At 41.3% G+C, this 20156-nt stretch overlaps 1 long non-coding RNA gene across 1 annotated transcript; it reads right to left on the bottom strand.

The window, feature by feature from the left end:
* Nucleotides 1-977: 977 nt before the first annotated feature.
* LOC310704817 lies at nucleotides 978-11858 on the bottom strand. Its single transcript, XR_014525042.1, has 4 exons — nucleotides 11751-11858; nucleotides 5062-5186; nucleotides 2010-2086; nucleotides 978-1088 (listed from the first exon to the last, which is right to left on the bottom strand). It is a non-coding gene; the product is annotated as an uncharacterized lncRNA (long non-coding RNA).
* Between the last annotated feature and the right edge of the window lie 8298 nt (nucleotides 11859-20156).

Here is a 20156-nt window from a genome sequence, read left to right as displayed (position 1 = left end):
AAATCAATTAAGAAAGATTAGCACTTCTTATAGCAGCAGTATCTCAAAATATATAGAATGCTACTTCCCCTGTTATTATCTGCGGTAGTGAGGGGAAGTGATATTAATCCATTCCTCCAATCTTGCACTGTCTTGTCTGTGAGCTATTCTGCCCAGTATACAAAGCACTGAACAACCTGTGACTCAAGCACTGTACCTGAAGAAAAGTGTCTTTTCCAGTATTGCCCCACCTGATTACCAGCTGGGGGTGCCCTGCTTGTTGTCACACCAGTGGCTAAAGCTATCTGGGTGGTGATACATGACGGGGCATTTTCAGTAATCTCCTTAGGTTCAATAAAGCTTACTACCAGGTAAATTTGTACAGAATTCCCTGGTCTTTCACAGTCTTCATCTTCGTATAGAAATCTCCAGACTGCTCTGCAGAAGTTTTGAAGGTGTTCCATGACTTACGAATGTAGGGAAAAATGTAACAGAAATATTTTCTTTTGAAAAGGCTTTCTGACCTTCATTCTGAAGGGAATGCATTCTGGTGCCTGGAAGGACTATTGTGCTTCACAGCTGTATTTGCCGTGCCAACATGTTTAAAATGATTCAAAGGGATACATTTCACTGCAATACTCAGAGCAGACCCACTGAAATCAGTGGAGGTACTCTGCATATGACTCAGGGTCCAATTAAAATTCTCTCCCACCTGGGCTTCTCGGGGCAGTAGTCACCCCATACTCTTACAAGTTTAGTGGCTGGGAGAGCTGGGTGGAGGGACACCCCCACCCCCAAAACTTGGTTCAGTTAGTTTTTGGATGTTGTGTTAGGCTCCAATCCTAAGCCCACTTACACGAGAGTAAGCACCTCTGAATTCATTTGGACTGACTTCCTGGTTAGGATTGCAGTCTTAATTTGATAGAATCACTTGAAGCATTTTCTTACCCAAAAAGAGGGCATGTCTCTGGAATTGTTAAAGCATTCTGTAGATCTCAGGGTGGAGGAGATGATTTAATTTTTTTCTATATTTCCTTGCTTGTTCTTAGGCCGATGGTGGCATGTGGGATGTTCAAAAACAGATCTTGCACTTTCAAAGGTCAAGAGCACTGTAAATACAATAAATATTCCAGTCTGAGACACACATTTATTATTCGTAATTTTTTTAGCCCGAATTTATATGCTCTTATCAAAAAACTGTTCTTTCAAGAGCCAGAAGCTATATCATATGAGAAAAATGAGAGAGAAGTGAAGAGGTCACACAGGTTTGCGCTATCATAACATGGCAAATATGAAGCAATACATTTTAAATAAAAATTGTCATGCACTGTTGTGATAAGAGAATAGCTGCTTATATTAGAGGAAATTATTCTTATACAATATAGCTCTCCAAGCTCATAAAAGGGCCTGTACTAAGCATGCAGTTCCTCATGCGCAATTGGAAAAATGCTATTGAGATAATAAAAAGTATGTGTGAGTGAACAGTATGGCATGTGTGAGCAACCTTTCCCTTCAATCTGCATTAATAGTTACACTGAGTAAGGTGTGTGATCCCATTACAGCATAACACAGTCTTATGAAATCCAATGATACTTTTTGCAATATGCTGCCTTTTCTTCTTGCTTTGACAAGAATAACATTCAAATGTCCTCACTTACAATAACTATACATGCATGGCTGGGGGGCGGGGATCTAAAACTCTATGTTCCCCGCCCCTAATACATACTGATAATGCTGCTGCTGATACTACTACTACAAGTACTAGTAATACTACTAGTAGTTGAGTTACTAGGAGCAGCATCAAAAGAAGAAACATGAATAAGAGTAGTAATCTAATAAATACTGATAATACCACTACTCCATAAAATTTATGGAGGTATATATTATATAAAAGCCCTGTAATTTAGGTCAGTATAAACCAAGCTTCCTCTGTGAATATCCTGATGGATTCACCTTAATGGATTTTGTTGGCATAGACAGCTCCTACTAGACATAGGAATAAATACTGCAGAAAGTTTGCTTAAAAATACCTCTTTTTTCATTGATGTCTAGATAGTTGCAAATAATAGATTCCCTTCTTAGCCGTAGTCTGTCCCTTGATGGAATCCTGTGCAATATTAGTTTCTCAAACATGTTAATGAATACCAGCTTTATATCTGTTGTTTTACCAATGATCCCAGATATATGGAATAATTTTGTCCTCCAAACAGAAAGAAACCCAAAACAAGACCATTCTCTTGACAGTTTAAAAGAATAAAATATTTTCCAGTTTCTCAGTAAACACCCCACCTTCTGAATTTTTGATGCGGGGTAGATCATCCAGTGAGACTTCATAACACAGTGAGGAATTTCTTCTGTAACTTGAAACTCAAAGAAATGCAGAAGACCTAAATAATAGGTCCTGTTTGTGGGCTTCCCATAGACACCTGGCTGGCCACTGGGAGAAAAGGGTGGGCCTTTGGTCAGGTCCAGCAGGACTTTACTTGTGCTTTTAATATTTTAGCCTAACCATTAACAGTGCTTTAAAAAACACCAAAAAACCATTCCATTTTATAACTTAGACGTGCAGTTGAGAAAGAGAATTACGTACTCGTTTTCAAAGAAGCTCCAGATTTTCCCTGCCAGAGAGAATTACGCAAAAGAAGCATTGAGTACATCTGCCTTCTTTCCATCTTTTAGATCATAAATAGAATGCGGTGGTTTCTTTATATATCTTGGCTTGCAGCATCTGCATATTTTTGCTGTGGGAAGTGAAAGTGTGTGTGTGGGGGGGGAGAGGCCAGGAAAACTGTTTTCACACCAAATTCAACCCCCCCCCCCAATCCATGCCTCAGGCTATCATCTCAAATGTATCTTTCAGCCTGGCAAACAAACAATTATCTAAATTCTAACAAAATGTCAACATGAGAGGATTTCCTGCATTGTATTCCTCATTGTTCTCCCCTTCGTTCCATTCATTTTGAATTTCAGTTGAACTAGGATAATTTCTATAATTTATTTATTTGAGCATGCACAGTTTGTTCTGGTGCCTTTAATTTGTTCACATATTCCTTTCTACTGCATAATGAGGCATCTAAGACATTGGAATAACCTGCTGGGTTAGGTCAAAGGTCCATTTAGTCTAGCACTCTGTTCTCACAACGGACAACCAGATACATATGGGAAGCCCACAAGAAGAAGCTGACTGCAACAATACTCTCCCTACATGAGATTTCCAGTAACTGGCATTAAGACACATACTGTCTGTATCAGTGGAGGTAGAACACAACCACCATGGCTAGTAAGCATGCAAATGGGAAGGGAACAAACTAGTTGTAATCATATTGTGATTGACTCCATATTATTTGTGTATGGTGTTTTGCTGATTTGCACATTTGCTATGTATGGATGCATCAACATTCCTATTTTGCAAAATAAGAACAGACCTGCTATGTCAATGACCCAGTTTTCCAGCATCATGTTCCCCAAAGCAGCCAACCAGTTGCCTCTGGGAAGTCCATAAGTGGAGTATAAAGGAAATGGCTCTCTTCAGCATAGTTCCTCAGCTACTGATAGTTGTGTCCTCCATGAATTTGTCTATAATCTCCTTTAAATCCATCTAAGGTAATAGTTATCACATCTCAGGGCAACAAATTTCAGAAATTAATTCATGCTTATGAAAACTCAGAAAGTGTAAGCAACTGAAAAAGTGAATGCAATTGCTATAATAAAAGAGGTAAAGGACCCCAGACGGTTAAGTCCAGTCAAAGGCGACTATGGGTGTGGCACTCATTTCGTTTTCAGGCCGAGGGAGCAGGTGTTTGTCCACCGACAGCTTTCCGGGTCATGTGGCCAACATGACTAAACTACTTCTGGCACGATGGAACACCGTAACGGAAACCAGAGCGCAAAGAAATACCATTTACCTTCCTGCCACAGCGGTACCGATTTATCTACTTGCACTGGTATGCTTTTGAACTGCTAGGTTGGCAGAAGCTGGGACAGAGTAACGGGAGCTCACTCTGTCGCAGGGCTCAGTGGTTTAAACCACAGCACCACTATGTCTCTAATTGCTATAATAATACATTTTCAATTGAAAGAGAACAACACATAATCCTTACATTAGCCAACTCAGTCTTGAATATTCCTTTATAAGCTGAGGTTTCACCACCCTAGTAAAGTACTTTCATTAAAGTTACACTAGTGCGTCCAGGATTTTTGGTGATTAACTGGATTATGAATAAATCAATTGACAATATGGCATATTGGCTTAATTCAGATGTCATGTTAAACTGGGAATGTCATGAAAAGGATGAGGTTGAATGACTTCTGGCACTGTGTTCTCCCTTCTCCTCTCTCCTCCTCCACTGTGACTGCAAGGAGGCAGGAACCTTTCTTTTTCAGTTTCAACCACAGTAACATTATATTCAAACTCGAAATCATGGTTAGTTCAAACAAGTCATCTTCATAACCCACATGAAATTTGAAGGTTTTTTTTTAAAAAATACACAATAAAAAAGATTAATCACAATCAGGGAGGTTTGGATAATACAGCTAATTATAAGAAGTCACAGCTAATTAAAAGAAAAAGAGAAGCAAAACTGCACGGAAGGAGGGGGGAGGGAATCCAGGAGCCCAAGGCTTGCCTAGGCTTCTTCCGATCATGATAAACCATGGTTTACTGTGACATCTGAAAGCAGAGAAACAGTATAGTTTTTTTGCAAGCTGAAGTGACTATAATGACCTTTCTGATAGAGTGGGGACGTGCAGAAGTTATTTAGGAAGATTTAATACAGTTAAGCCAAGAGCGAAAATCTTAATGCTCCAGCAATTATTTTGATAATTAATTGGCAGATAATTTAGACATACAAACTGGGAAATTTACAATTACACTTCAGGCAGGTTTTCTGAATGACATCCAAGTTACTGATCACAGTCTTCTCGAAAACTGCTGGTTGAAATGAATTTGCTTGGTGATTATCACAGTCTGCGCAATAGAGTGTATCTCAAATATGCAGGGGGTGAAACAGAATTAATGAACCATAGAAAATGCTCGGGTTTTTTAGTTGCAACTATAATAATATCTAGATGGATGCTACTTACCTGAAATTGAAGTGGTTGAAAATATACCTTCTCTTTGAATTATTTATTTTCTCAAGCCAATAGTCGCACATCCCCAAAGCAACTTACTAATTTAGCCATGTTTTTCCCAGCGCTCACTTCATTCCCTGCAATGAGAAAATCAGGCAGGGGGGATTGGCACCATCTGTATCAGAGGACTGTAAGGAGCAGCAAAGTGATACCAGAGTTAAGTAGTTGGGATTGTTCTGGGACTATGTACCTGGAAACAGGGAAATACTGAATCTGACTTGACCCAGTGATAATTGAAGGCTTGGAAGATGGATTGCTAAGCATCTATCCAACTACAACTGGCAAGGTAGTTGAGAATGGGTAATTGCCCTTTTAATTCCCTCTGTATTTGTAACACCTTTTGCATTTGGGCTGCCCCTATAAAATACCAAAGGAAAAGGTTGAAAATAAAGTGCATACTTTTCTTCATGAAAGTTTCCATTGCACTTTGCAGAATTGACATTTAGGCTGCAGTTCTAAAACCACTTATTGGGAAGGAAGGCCCATTGACCTTAATAGGTCATACTTCTTAGTAAACATGCTTAGTCGATTGTTTCATACTCCCAATTTCTCTTGAGCGGTGGTGGGAAGTTTCGGGCGTACTAGACAGGCCCAGTTTCCTTCGCAAAACTGCAGTGCAATGATAATCAATACCTGTTCACAAATGTACAGCTTGAGCAGGTAGCAAGCAAGCCAGCACATCAATAGGCAACGTGAGTCCCAAAGCAGTATCAGCATACTTGAAACCTCAAGAGAGCATTTGCCAGTTTCATTCATAAATTACAGGAGGGCAAGAAATAAAACAGCTTGTGCTCACAACATACAGCCTAGTCACTGAGGAAAATGCTAGTCACTGAGGAAAATGTTAAACTGGGAAGGTCAAACCGTAACTAAGAATGATGCTATGATGACACCATAGCATCATTGCAATGCTTTGCTTTCAAAACTAATTTATTTTCACTCAGTAGAAACAGTAGATTCTGGAAACTTAGGGTAAGGGTATTCATGTTAAATCAGTGCAGGTAAGACATATGGGTGTCACATTTTGTGTCCAGAAGGATGTGAATACCACTGCTCTTGTGCAAATGAGATGCATTGCTTAATTTTATTCTTTAAAATAATATAGTAGCTAACTTATAACCTTTATAAAGAGAAGTATTGCATCTTAAAACTAAGAAACATGTACTCTGATATGAAACGCCTATCTTAGCCCAGATCAGGGCAGCTTGATTGTGGTGGCTCATTGGTGAAAGGAATGAACTCTGAACATGTTCAGTAGTAGTCACATGATATTCCAGGGTATTCATTGATTACCTTATTTTTCGCCCCATAGGGCGCACCGGCCCACAGGGCACACCTAGGTTTTTTTTGGGGGGGCGAATAAAGAAATCCCCCCCAGGCACGGGGCTGGGGCGGGGGAAGCCCGAGCTTCCCAGACGCGCTACGCTGCACTCCCCGGGTTTCGGGCTGCAGGCTGCTGTCTGCAAGCCTTCGGAGCCCGGCGGGAACTCCCACAGGCTCCCAAGGCTTGCGGATAGCTTCCTGAAGCCTTCAGCCAAAGCCTGCATTCTCCCCATAGGATGCACACACATTTTCCCTTCATTTTTGGAGGGGAAAAAGTGTGTCCTATAGGACGAAAAATGCGGTATATATTCCAGGGCTGAGCACTGGCATTCAAACAGATCCTTGTCAAACCATGGCTCAGATTAAGCCCTGAAATCATATCTACAATAGTTTCCCCTCCATTAAGGTTTAAAAATTGTTTCAGAAAGCCATTTACAGGGGGAAAGCAATGTGAAAGGCAGACTTCTCATGGCTCCCAGGTGGTCCCATTCTGCTACTAAATTACTAATGCAAACAAAAGTACCAGAATTGTCACCTATTCATTGGAGGAGTTAGGCTTTACTGTCACCTCCTGATAACACTATTTAGCAGAGCATATTTTACACCAAAACTTATTGGCCAGTACATATAGTTCTCTGGAAAAACCGTCTGCAAGGCCATTACCCTGCCTGAAGCCATTACCGCTTTGCCTAGATCCAAAGGCATTTGCAATATCTACAAACAATCAAGCGACGGTCAAAGACGCAATTCCAACCCCTGGAATTCAAAAATCCATTTCAAATAGAAGAGCGCTGTAATCGGTACAAAAATGATTAGATTTCACACATCCACGGGACTATTTTGACAATTTAGCCATTTGAAATCTGTGGGAATAACCATTGTGCAAACAGAGAGGCATCAGCTCGGCATGATTCAAGTCTTAGATCTTCAGCTAAAATCCAAATAAAACAACCAAACGTGGAATTGTTCATCTTTCTGATATGCTTTCTCATATATTCTACAAAGACACAGAAGCCTTTTTCTATTTCATGATTTCTACTTTTATTTCAGTTTATTCCACAACATACTGATTAATCTTATTATATGGCCCCAGTGGGTTCTATAGCTTATAGTTAGAAAATGGTTCAATAGGCTGCTTTGAAAGATGGCAGTGCGGGAGAGGTAAGTTATAGGATAGTCCATGCTGAACCTGGTGTAGAAAGATTTAAAATGACTTGTTTTGAATGAATTAAATGTCTAACAAGTTCATAAAAGGTAAAGGTAAAGGGACCCCTGACCATTAGGTCCAGTTGTGACCGACTCTGGGGTTGCGGCGCTCATCTCGCTTTATTGACCAAGGGAGTCGGCGTACAGCTTCCAGGTCATGTGGCCAGCATGACTAAGCTGCTTCTGGTGAACCAGAGCAGCACACGGAAACGCTGTTTACCTTTCCGCCGGAGCGGTACCTATTTATCTACTTGCACTTCGAGGTGCTTTCAAGCTGCTAGGTTGGCAGGAGCAGGGACCGAGCAACAGGAGCTCACCCCGTCATGGGGATTCAAACTGCCAACCTTCTGATCAGCAAGTCCTAGGCTCTGTGGTTTAACCCACAGTGCCACCCGCGTCCCTTAACAAGTGCATAAAACTGTCTAAATTGTCTTGCGGATGGGGGAGAAAAAGGACTGCCCCCACCACCAGCTGGATTCAATTCCCCACCCCTGCTTTATAACATGAGGAGAGTATAAGATATGGCCTGGGGAAGGTGGGGTTGGGGTGTAGTCTGTAAGGAATGCTGGGTACTGGGCTGAGAGTCCTGGCATGCCGCATTTGGCCCAGGGACCTAAGGTTCACCATCCTAGTTGCAAGCATACTATGGAACCAAATTTGTGATTTGTCACTGGCAAGTATGAATCTGTTGGCGTGATGAGTGACTATGGGAGATTATAGCATCCTAACTGCAAGATCTTTACTAAAAACAAGATGGGATCCTGAACACAAATTCATGACTCCTCAAGGCACTCTCCATATCAGGAGACTGTGAAAAGATCACAGTGTTCAAAACAAATAAAAAGAGGGCTGAGAATGTAGACCCTTCAGATTTGAGTAATGATATTATTATTTTCTGTGAGACCCGCAGCAAGGCATGAAGGCTTTCTTTATCAGATTGAAATAAAAAAATTTTTTTCTTCCAGTAGCACCTTAAAGACCAACTAAGTTAGTTCTTGGTATGAGCTTTCGTGTGCATGCACACTTCTTCTTTATCTGAAGAAGTGTGCATGCACACGAAAGCTCATACCAAGAACTAACTTAGTTGGTCTTTAAGGTGCTACTGGAAGAAATTTTTTTTTATTTTGACTATGGCAGACCAACACGGCTACCTATCTACTACTGTTTATCCAATTGGTAAGTGAAAGAGACTAAAAATGAGGCTAGCCCCCTTTACCAAACCAGGGCTGTGTGGGAATTAAACCAAAATGAGAACCATCAAGTATTGTAGTGGTGAAAGGGGGATCCTGAGAGCTGTGGGACTCTGGGGGTGGGATAAGAATCCCTTTGAGGTCCATACAAGCATCACACTCAGATTCTTAGCACCTATGGGGATAGTGAATCAGGTGTGTCTCTCTCAGACAAGTAGGGGCTGGCTGGTGGCATGCTGAAACATCTACTGCTTATGCTCAGAGCACATTTGGGTTGCTCAGATTCTACAAGCCAAAAGGAAGTGGAAAGCCTTGACCTATGTTTACACAGGTTCCAGTTCTCATTGCACATTTATGCTAAACAAAGTGTGGTTTTCCCAAGCATCTGTGTCCTGCCTCCTTATTTTTGGCTGCAGGTGCAGTGCGTATTGAGCAGAAACGAAACCAGTTTTGTGCAGACTCAGACTCTGTATAAGTGCTACCTGTTCATTTTCTGCTATATTGTGGCAGCAGCATAAGACTGCAATCTAAACTGTAGCGGTACTGATTAAACCTAAGCATAGCTGAAGATTAATGTGTAAGGTTAGATGGAACCGAGGTGAACACATAACAGATGATTTCATGCTGTTCTAATACTGAACTATGTGAAAGCATGAGTATATGGGAAAGTATGTAATGTACTTCAAGTATCTGGGCCTGCAAACCCTGAAGAGGCATCACTGCAACAGTTCTAGCTGAATGAGTTCTAATTTGCCACTCAAGAGGCAACCTACCAAGTAATAACTATGAGAATTGTACAGTGCTCCTAATGCAATGTACTGTAGCTCTGTTTTTAAGCCAACGGCTGAAATAATTGCATGCCAACTTCATCTAAATGTCTACTTGCTATCTAACTATTTTTTAAAAATTCAAATAATCATACATACTAGTAAAGTTAAGGAGATCCTACAAATTTAAAACAAGTGATACATGAATTAATTCACTCATAATCCTTAAGCGTGTCTCCCATATGTTTGTGCTATAGTGATTTTAATGTCCTAAAGCAGTTTCTGGGAAGAACTATAGCTCAATGGAAAAACATACCGTATTTTTCGCCCAATAGGACGCACTTTTTCCCTCCAAAAATGAAGGGGAAATCAGGGTGCATCCTATGGGGCGAATGCAGGCTTTGGCTGAAGCCTGGAGAGCAAGAGGGGTCGGTGGGCACTGACCCTTCTCGCTCTCCAGGCTTCAGGAAGCTCTGCGCAACCCTCGGGAGACCGGCTCCGAGGGTTGCGCAGAGCTGCTTGCAGTCCCCAGCTCAGCACAGCTCTGCGCGGCCACCGGGAGCCGGGGGCGAAGCCCCGCCCCACTCCAGATGGCGGCGCATATCTGCCTGCAGTCCCGGGATCAGCGCAGCTCTGCGCGGCCACCGGGAGCCGGGGGCGAAGCCCCGCCCCACTTCCGATGGCCGCGCAGAGCTGCCTGCAGTCCTGGGATCAGCGCAGCTCTGCGCGGCCACCGGGAGCGGGGCGCGAAGTCCCACCCCGCTCCGGATGGCGGCGCAGAGCTGCCTGCAGTCCCGGGATCAGCGCAGCTCTGCACGGCCACCGGGAGCGGGGCGCTAAGTCCCGCCCTGCTTCGGATGGCAGCGCAGAGCTGCCTGCAGTCCCGGGATCACTGCACTTCTCCCCATCGCCAGCCCCACAAGCTCGGGGGACAGCGGGGAGGCAGAGCGTGCCTTCCCACTGTTCCCCGACCTGGTTCTTCCAGCCCCGCACCTGGGGGGGAAATAATTTTTTTTCTTTATTTCCCCCCCAAAAAACTAGGTGCGTCCTATGGGCCGGAGCGTCCTATGGGGTGCAAAATACGGTATACTTTGCAAGCTGAAGATCCAAGGTTCAATCTCTGAATTTGTTAAATAATTAGATCATAATGATGAGAAAGACTGCCCAAGACTGCCCAAGACCCAAGGAGTCTCATCCAGTGTACAACAGCTTTTGGTATATAATTTTATTATTTTACTGTTGTCATTTTAAAATTTTAATGCTATTGTTTTCTGCTTATGATGTACAATTTCATTAGATCTTAATTATTTATTGTTCCTGCTGCTTTTATTAAAAACAATGTGTATAAAAACAAACAACAGTAACAACTTCAATATTGCTTTTAAAGAAAAGCAGCCTATCAATATTTTAGAATGAATAAGGACCCTTTCCAATGTTTTATAATTATGTTACATGATAATTGTAAGTTTCTAAACTGACGGGAATATCTTGCATGAGAAAAGTAAGATGGAAAAAAATAACCATAGTAAACATTCACTTTTATTACAGTATTGCATAGATTTGAAATCACCGATCACCAGAATAGAGAACTTTACACACTTACCCAGCCAGACATGCAGAATGGGCAAGGGTGCCAACTTGAATACAAAATGGGGTGGGGGCAGGTAAGCCCTGCCCCACATAATCAACTCCAAAACGTGGCACGCACATCATTTGAATGGCAATTTTGCCTTCCCGGCTCCCTCAAATATTTTATTGGGGGGGGGGTGGAAGGGATCTCAGCCCCTAGGAGTTGGCTCCTATGAGTACAAGTTGTGGGTGTGCCCCTTTTCTTGTGCTCAAACACATGGTTTATGGGTATGGAAGTCTGCTGCATGTTGCAGGGTAGCTAATTCACCCTGCTGTCTAACCAAATTAGTTTCTTTCCCAGTCACTATTAAGAAATAAAAAGCTACTATATCCCCCCCCCCTTATTACAGAAGTGGGTGGAATTTACAGGTGAACTAAACCTTTCAAGGTGGTTAACTAAAGTCTTTCAAATTACAGGCAAATAGGCCCAGAGACTTTTGTGCTGGACAATTTAGAAGTTTGCTTTTTTTATTTTTATTTTTAAGAAAAGGAAAGGTTTATAACTTTTTAAATTTTGCATGCTTACTATGGGTCAAGGAGCAGATTACCCAGCCTACCACACCTTACCAGTTACTTTATCCTTTTCATGATTTCCCTTAAGGTGGCTTATAAACCATCAGGAAGAGTCAAGGCCTACAGCAGTTTATCAGCCACACCCTCACCCAACTGCAGCCTGCCCTGAATGAGCTACCAGTGAGCAAAACATCGGTCTAGTTTCTTCCCTATGTGACCAATGGAATCTTTCTTCCTGGGACAAGCAGCGGGTTGCGCCCCCCCCCCCCCATTTGGGCATGGCTTCAAACACCAGTGGTGGGAGTGCACTGGAACCAGAGTAAATAGTAATGTGCACATCACCTTAGTCTTGATGTTTCATCACTCCACTTCCATCATCAGCAAAGACAGTTCAGTTAAGGGAAATGCAAATATGTGTGGACTGACACAGGAGGCTGCAGTGAGGTTGACCCCGAATAGGGTATTGAAGTGGCACAGCACAAGTAGCTTTGCAAACACTCATGGTAGTGTGCCATAAGGCTACCCAGGCTGACTTCAGTTCACGCTTTTGTTGTACATGTGGCCAAGTCTTCATGTTGTGGTGGAATTGAAATATGTAGGCTCCACAAGTTGAGAGGTGAACAGCCCTTTGTGACAGGGTTGGACTTTGTATCCTTGCCATAATTTGCTATCCTCATTATTTCTTTTCTCAGCTTGCCCCTCTGCCAACCGTGGAAGGATATGATGATGATGATGATGATGATGATGATGATGATGCTTGGTGGTGATTTATTTTAAATGCGTTATAAAATCCCAAATAAAACATTCCACCCTCCAACTTTCCACATCAAGTTTCAAAGGAACAATAAAGAAACTAATAAAGAGGCATTGAAAGTGTAGATGAAATGTGGTTGTCAACGATGGAGAGAAAATGAAGGACGGGCAGTAGAAGAAGGAAATGTGCAAAGAGGTGAGAGACACTAAACAGCTACTGTTTTTTATTTAATATTCTTTCGTCTAGAGAACAAGTCCAAATCAGTTTATGCCTTTAGACTCATGCACGGGTCTCCCATCAACTATTAAAGGCATCCCCCTCTTTACAGGTTAGGTGTGGGAGCTCTTCTACTCCTGGTTCCTAAGCAGCTCCCATAAATCTGGCCATTTGACTTGCTGCCTCACATAAGCAAAGCAGAGCATGTAAGAACCCAGGATTTATAGTGAATGACAAACTGAGCATAAAGCAACAATGAGATGTCCTAGTAAACAGTGGTACATTTAAGTGACTGTATTAAGTAGGGTGCATTCCACTACTGCTCTATAATAATGCCCATATAGCACTTGCGGATGTTTAAAGCATGTCATACATTCTCAGGTTGTAATCCTTACAAGCCTGTGCCAAGTGTGGTCCATATTATTCTCTCATTTTGTAGATAAAGAAACAAGTCTGAAAGAAAGTGGCTTAAGCAGCCTTATATTCCTGGGTTCTAAATCATGTGAGGAGCCTAACTGTGCAGAAAAGACAGATGTTCCACCACAAAAGTTTGGGGATTTGCAAGAACAGGGATCTAAAGGGTGTTGAGGGTCAAACAGGCTCACCTCTCTCTCCCCATCACTCAATGGTAATCCTGTGAAGAATGACTGAATAGGGGTAGCATTTACAGGACCATACAAGATACAATGAGCATTGCATGATGCTTAAAGAGGCTGGTGGATACACCCAAGATGCTTTTACATAAAGCAAGGCATTTCTGAAAAGTATCAAAAGCTTCTGAACTTGAAAATAATTTATTCAAGTGAGAGGTTTCTGAATGCAAACAATACAAACAGAATAATGGCAACCAAATTACAGACATTTCTGTTGATCACCAGGATAACACTGGGTCTCCATTCATTTCACTGAAGCCCACCTCAAAATATGGCAGCTCCACCAGCTGAGGAAGTCTGAAGGAGCTTCAATTTTTGGCAACTTTTCTTCACCAATGAAAAGTATAATGGTGCTTCATTCTAGGGCAGGGTACGGTTAAAGAAAATTACACAGAAGCTTTTTCTGTACTGAACTTAAACAGGAACATCTTATCTTTAAGTAGACTAGACAGCCAGTACTTTGAACTTAGGGACAGCTACCTATAGGCAAGTAACTGACTTGAACAAAATTTGGAGGCTACTAAAGTCCCTGGCACATACCTTTATATGTGATACTTAGGTAATGTCTTCATAAAGTGTCTCATTATTCAAGGGCTGAATAACGAGATATATTTAACATGGTTCCTCCTCCTCGCCTTAATGTCTAGAACATCTTGAGGCTCATCACTACCATGACCTGGATCATAGTGAGCGCATCTCATCTGCAAACAATGCTGAATTTACGTATAAGCTAAATAAGCTATAGCTTAGGGACCCACTCTCTTGGAGCCCCCCCCAAAAAAATAAAGGGGAAAAACTGGATGTACATTTCCAAATATAAGATAAAAAACAAATAAAATAAAACCTACATACAGCAACAGTGTTTTGTGTTGTGTAGGCTCCTATGATGTAAGTAATGGGCCCCGCCTGCTAGCCTGCTCCCTAAAATATTCAGCACAAAAATTTGTTGTTGACAGAGGACAGCTGGACTTATAAAGGGCCCCATTACCTTCAGTAGCTTAGGGCCTCATCAAACCTAAATCCGGTCCTGTCTGCAAATCATGCTCCTGGCTGCCAATTATATGCTGGCTGCAATCACATGATGGAGGGAGACTTGTCCAGTCCAGAACAAAGTTTGCTCCAGCCCAGTTAGGAAAAGGGGAAACATGGTTTGCACTGGATTAATTCATGTGCTTCTGTGATATATTTAGCAATTTATCAACAACAGCACTATAATATGATGCGGTGGTATTCACTATAAGAAGATCTCCTTTCAACCTTTTATAAGAGAAAAACATAAAGACGATAAGAAGATTCTGAGTGATACTGATATATTAGGACAGTAGAAAGGAAAGATTTATTACTTTTTCTGTGGAAAATGCAGAGAGAGAAAACAGCGCATTCAGCTCTTTTGAGTATAGGGCCACCTCAGTTACTGATCTACAGTGCAATCCTAAGCATGCCTACTCAAAAGTAAATTTTATTGAATTCAGTAGGGCTGACTTCCAGGTAAATGGGGTTAGGACTGCAGCCTTAGTCATCAGCCCAAGCCCTTGTGCATGCTATATATTTTTAATCATTAGTCCTTCCAAATGTGGGTCAAGATGTTTTTAAAAAACAATGCACTAATACTGTTCTCCCAATAGAGGGAAGCATCCTCAATGCAGTGTGCAAGAGGCTGCAATAAGCAGCATGGAAAAGAAAAGGGAAGACCCCCCCCCCCCAGTGTTAACATTCCTAGTACTTATTCAGAAAAAATGTTTTGAAAAATATTGTTAAACTCCGGGAACGTCTTTAAAGCATTGTTGAAGTAAAGTACTTATAGGTATCAAATTTATCAGTCCTGCAGCTGCATTATCTCATTTTCCTTTTCACAGATTTAATTATTTCCCAATGAACAAAGGTTTTTCCAGTCTCTGGAGATGTCTGTTTTCTGCCAGTGCATTGCTATAACTAATATTTGGCTTTTAACCTCTTCAGAAAGCAGTAATCTAAGTGATCGATTATCTAACACAATACAACATATTTCTGCTTATTTTTCAGCTTGTGGACTCAGAATAAATAAATCATTCTAAAAATAGATGTTGTTCATTATTAAACTCCCAAGCCATACCGAGAAAAGAGGTAAAACCAGGACTTTTAATAGAATATCAGTTAACCAGATGGGGAAACCAATTAAAGATATCTAACAAATAATGCCTGATTTTAAATAATGCTATGGTAAGAAGATAGTGGTCCAATAATTAGTTATTTCCACCAAAATACTGACTACAAGATGCCAGGTCCTTGTTTAGCTCAATGATAGCTCTAAAATTCTCTCTGACCATTTACTTTTTGGATATAAATAGGATGCCATTGCTGATACATTTATAGCTGTATGTTTATGCAAATCGTTTTTTGGGATCTCTAGAATACTCCACCATCCTGCACACGGACCTTTTGAGCAAATGGGTATACTATATGCTGGACATTATAAAGAGAGAACAAGGATTCAAAAATGTGACTTAAATGGATTGTGTTTACAAACAACCTCCAGCTTCATTAAAAAGATACTGCAGGGGAAAAAACTGGCATTTCATAATAGCAATAAATTAGAACAATTAACATTTACAAATGTTCAGTTTGGCTAAAATGACCATGTTCTGGGCAGTGCTTGACATGAATTATGGTGAAATAAGTAGGGTGGTCCTTAATGAAATTCACAAGCTCTCCCCAAATTTAGCCACATATGCTCCCTGTAGCCTTCTGAAAACAGGAGCTACTACAAAAAGTAAGGGGACTAACCCCCTCTGTCCCCCCTCCCCAGTAATTCAAGCACCAGTGAAGAAACAGAAGAGTAGCAAGCTACCCCTTAACATAAGTGTATTCCTGGCGACTAGGAGTTGGAATCTGATTTCATTTTTTTAAAAAGCCCTCCAATCTTGCAGAAGTTTTAAGCACTTGTTTCCAACCCAACGTGAGTGTTCTTAAGCACTTGATTCCAACCGAATGTAAGCTAAAATGAATGGTGATTTGGTCAGAATAGTCACCTGGGGACAGCTGGCCAGGCCCATTCATAAGAAACAGGACATAGTACATAAGGCAGGATCCTTGCAGAAGCTAGCCAAGTTTGCATCTGGCTTGTGGACTACCTGGGAATTTTCTGTACCAGGTTTACGGCAACCTTCTTTTTGTCAAGGGCTACATGCGCTCAGGAGATGCACACCAACAATGGGCAAGCCTGCTGCCAGTGTTGAGTGGGAGCAGAGACATAAGTGGATGGGTCCCCTCTATCTCTCTGCCACATGCTTTTCTTTCTTCCCCTCCCCCCTTTCCTCTCTTTCCTTCCCCTCCCATGGATTCCTGGAAAAGGGGAAGGCTGCCAACTCTTAACAAAGTCTGTGTAGATGGCTATTGAATCTGGGTCATGGGCTGCATGTGATAGGGCTGCCGGTTGCCCACTCCTGCTCTGTACACTGCCTTGAATGGAGGAGAGGTGAGATACACATACATAAGAAATGCAAGAGCTAGTTGCAAACCATATCATATCTACATGGTAGGTGATGGGTGTTCTGAATGAGGCTGAAGAGCGAGGCTGAAGAGCGAGACTGATTCTGACAGCAGTATAAAAGGAGGTTCTAGGGTAGAATTTTAAAAAGCCATTTTTAAATGGCTTGACCTGTTTTCAGAATAACAGAGCATGTACTGCAGTAAAAAAATTGCTTGCACTGCAAACACAAGGGGCAATTTCAATGAGGACATGGATCTATCCAGCTTTTTTCACTGGCTCCAGTTACACCATTGAAGAAAGAGCAAAAAACAAACACCAAACAATCCAACATCTGCATGCAAATCTGGCTAACTCATTTTCGGAAAGACAGAAACCATGAGAAAGATCAAAGAAGAGCAACAAAATAATTACGGGGCAGTAGGGATTTGCCTATAAGGAAGATTAAAAGAGCTAAATAAATATGTAAAGTTTGGCTAAGCGATATCTGAAGAGAGACACGCAAATCATCAACAAATATTTGATTGGTTTAAACACTTGGGACAGCAGGGAATTGCTTCGCCCAGACTGAACAGGTACAGCTCAAAAGATGAAATTAAGAAATGGAAAATTTAGGCAGAAGCAGAACTCAAAGCTAATTCTCCTGACAGTAAGTTGCATTAGTGGCCAGGCAATGTACTAGCAAATGTACAATGGGGGGGGGGGGATTCTGCACTGATAGGAGAAGGGACCAGATGACCTACTGGGTCTTTCCAATCTCAAATATTTATGATTCCGTAATTAAGTATTATTAAATATAATTGCCTGTGCCCATGGTTGTCCCTCAGAAATCTTTGACTAATGCCTTAGGTCAGAAGTGTGCAATTATCTCCTAAGTAAAGGTCTTTCACTTTCACTCATCCACTCTCCTGAAATTACCTTGCTGATTTCATGATTTACAAGTGCTTTCATAAAAACCACGTGTTTTGATCTTGCAGCATTTTAAAGCTTTGGAGAGCAGACGACTTGTAGGTGGGGGTTGATTCTGACAGGCAAGCAGGCCCCTTTTCCCAGTGGTCAGATATCTTAACCCATCTTTGTTTTCCTGAAGTAAGGATGACATGCAGCAGCAGAGCACATCCAATATGCACGCAGTCTCTGACCACAATGGGAATTGTCCACCATCATCAGTGCTGTTTACAACATGAGGAAAAAGCTATTACAGAGAAAGATAACTCAAGAAGGAATTTTCAAATGCATGATACTAGCAATATGCATGATGATGACTAATACATGATAATGACAATTATTACATACTAAACATGGATATGGGAATATAATGTCAGTTGCAGAGTACTAGAAGGTTTGATACATTTTTCATATAGTAAACAAATTACCACCGTGCTGCAAATTCTTCTTCACTGTTCTCCATCAATTATTGAGAAAAAAAGTATTGTATTTGAAAATTTTCAGTGGAGACGGAAAATTTCCATTAAATGATCATGGGTCGAGAGCAGAATTTTTGTGGTGCTTGCCTTTCTTTTTAGATGGTAGAGAGATGTTTATGAGTGTCTCATTCTACAATAATCTAACGAGTGGCCAGTGCTCTGAAGTCTTCCTGGGTGGCCATATTTCAATCAAAGCCCAGGTAAAGATGTCACAAGGTAACTCCTCCTATGTCAGGCTTGGGGGATTCTCTCCTCCCCCAGTAGCATCAAGGATCAAGGAAGAAACAAGAAAGTTCATATTTATGGTTTTATTCAGTCATCATGGTACAAGGCAAAGAATCCAGTCCTTAACTCAATAGTGATGTTGCTCACTCTGAGCTCCTCTCCTTATTTCCCCTGCAACAGAACTTGGCTCTACAGGGGACCTCAGGAGTCAATTGTCTTTGAGCCCATTGCTCTTGAATTCTAATTGAGCGGTGAGTCCATGGGGATGGTGGCACTTTTATGTTCTCCAAGGACGCCTCTGCTGACACCTCTCCCCCTCCCCCTCCTTCTCCTAACACCCCATAACTTGGCAGTTCTGCTGTAATTCAATCCTGCCTCTCTCTTCTCTTGAAACTACTGGAGAAGAGGGGGCAATCCCCTCTCCTCCTCCAAGGGAAGGAGAGAAGGAAGGGGTGATCCAGCCCTCCTCTTCAGTCCAGTCCTTGACATCCTATAGGCTTTTTCAGTTGCGGTAGTGCAAGGGGGAAGCAGAGTGCTGGAAAAACATTTACTGGAAAGAAAAACGTTGCCTACCTTGCAATGATAAAGGAAGCTCACAACATAATACTGATCAAAATTCTAAAGAAGTTCTGAAATATCCTGAGAATGAAGCAAAACAAACAAACAAACAATGGAAGTCTCTTTCACAGAGCAAGAAAACTTTCAAGAAACTAGAAGGCAGATTTCAGCACAGCAACAACCCCACACATTCTGCACACTGTGTAACTTGCTTCAACGTTACTGTTGGAGCATTATTGCTCCTGATTTATCTTGTGAACTGCCCTGAGATATTTTGAAGAATGGTTGTATATAAATCAAATCAATCAATAAATCAATAAATTGGAGCCTTCAATATTGGAAGCATGTGGGAAGCCAGATTTGTGAAGTGGTCCGTAGTTGATTGAGATAATACTCACCCAACTATCTAATACATTTATTTCCTACTCTTCAAGATAAAAACATGTTTAGGGGGGCTTACCAAGAAATCTAAACCAATAAGAAATAAAACCAAAACAATAATAAATCAATAATAAATCAAGAGCAGATTGAAAATAGCAACAAAGTAAAAATAATTTCCATCACAAATTAAAAGCTTGAGGAAATAAAAATATTACAAAGAAGTCACCAGACAAATGTCCAGTGGGAAATCATTTTAACTAGGTGTCACAACCAAGAAGTTCTTGCCCCCAGTTGCAACCAACCTCACTTCAGCTGGCCAGAGTAGATGGGTGTTTGCTAGAGAGAGGAGTAGTGATTAAAATTGTTTGAAACCTGTATATATATATTTGCAAAAGAACATTCACATGATTAAATACCACATGATTCCTGGTACTCTAACAATGTTTGAAAAATGCCTGTAGTGGAAGAACAGTATGACAGAGTGTTATAAAGAACCTTTCAGAGATTCAGTATTGGAACACAGTATAGAGTTTCCTTCTGCTAAGCTGTGATCATTTACCAAGATATCCTACATCTATTTTTCCTATATGCCAGCATATATATTTTTTATAATGCACACAGATTTTTGCTCCTGCTTTTCATCCCTTGGCTAGTTATGCAGTGAAAGGGCTGCTCAAGCATTGCAAACTTTCTACCATCTTACATTGTCAAACCTCTTTTTCATTTTGATCAGAGCAAT

Source organism: Podarcis liolepis (genome assembly GCF_965112155.1).
Source record: "Podarcis liolepis genome assembly, chromosome: 4".
Taxonomy (NCBI): domain Eukaryota; kingdom Metazoa; phylum Chordata; class Lepidosauria; order Squamata; family Lacertidae; genus Podarcis; species Podarcis liolepis.
The sequence above is the reverse complement of the archived record's forward strand: the minus strand, read 5'-3'. Positions and strand labels throughout refer to the sequence as shown.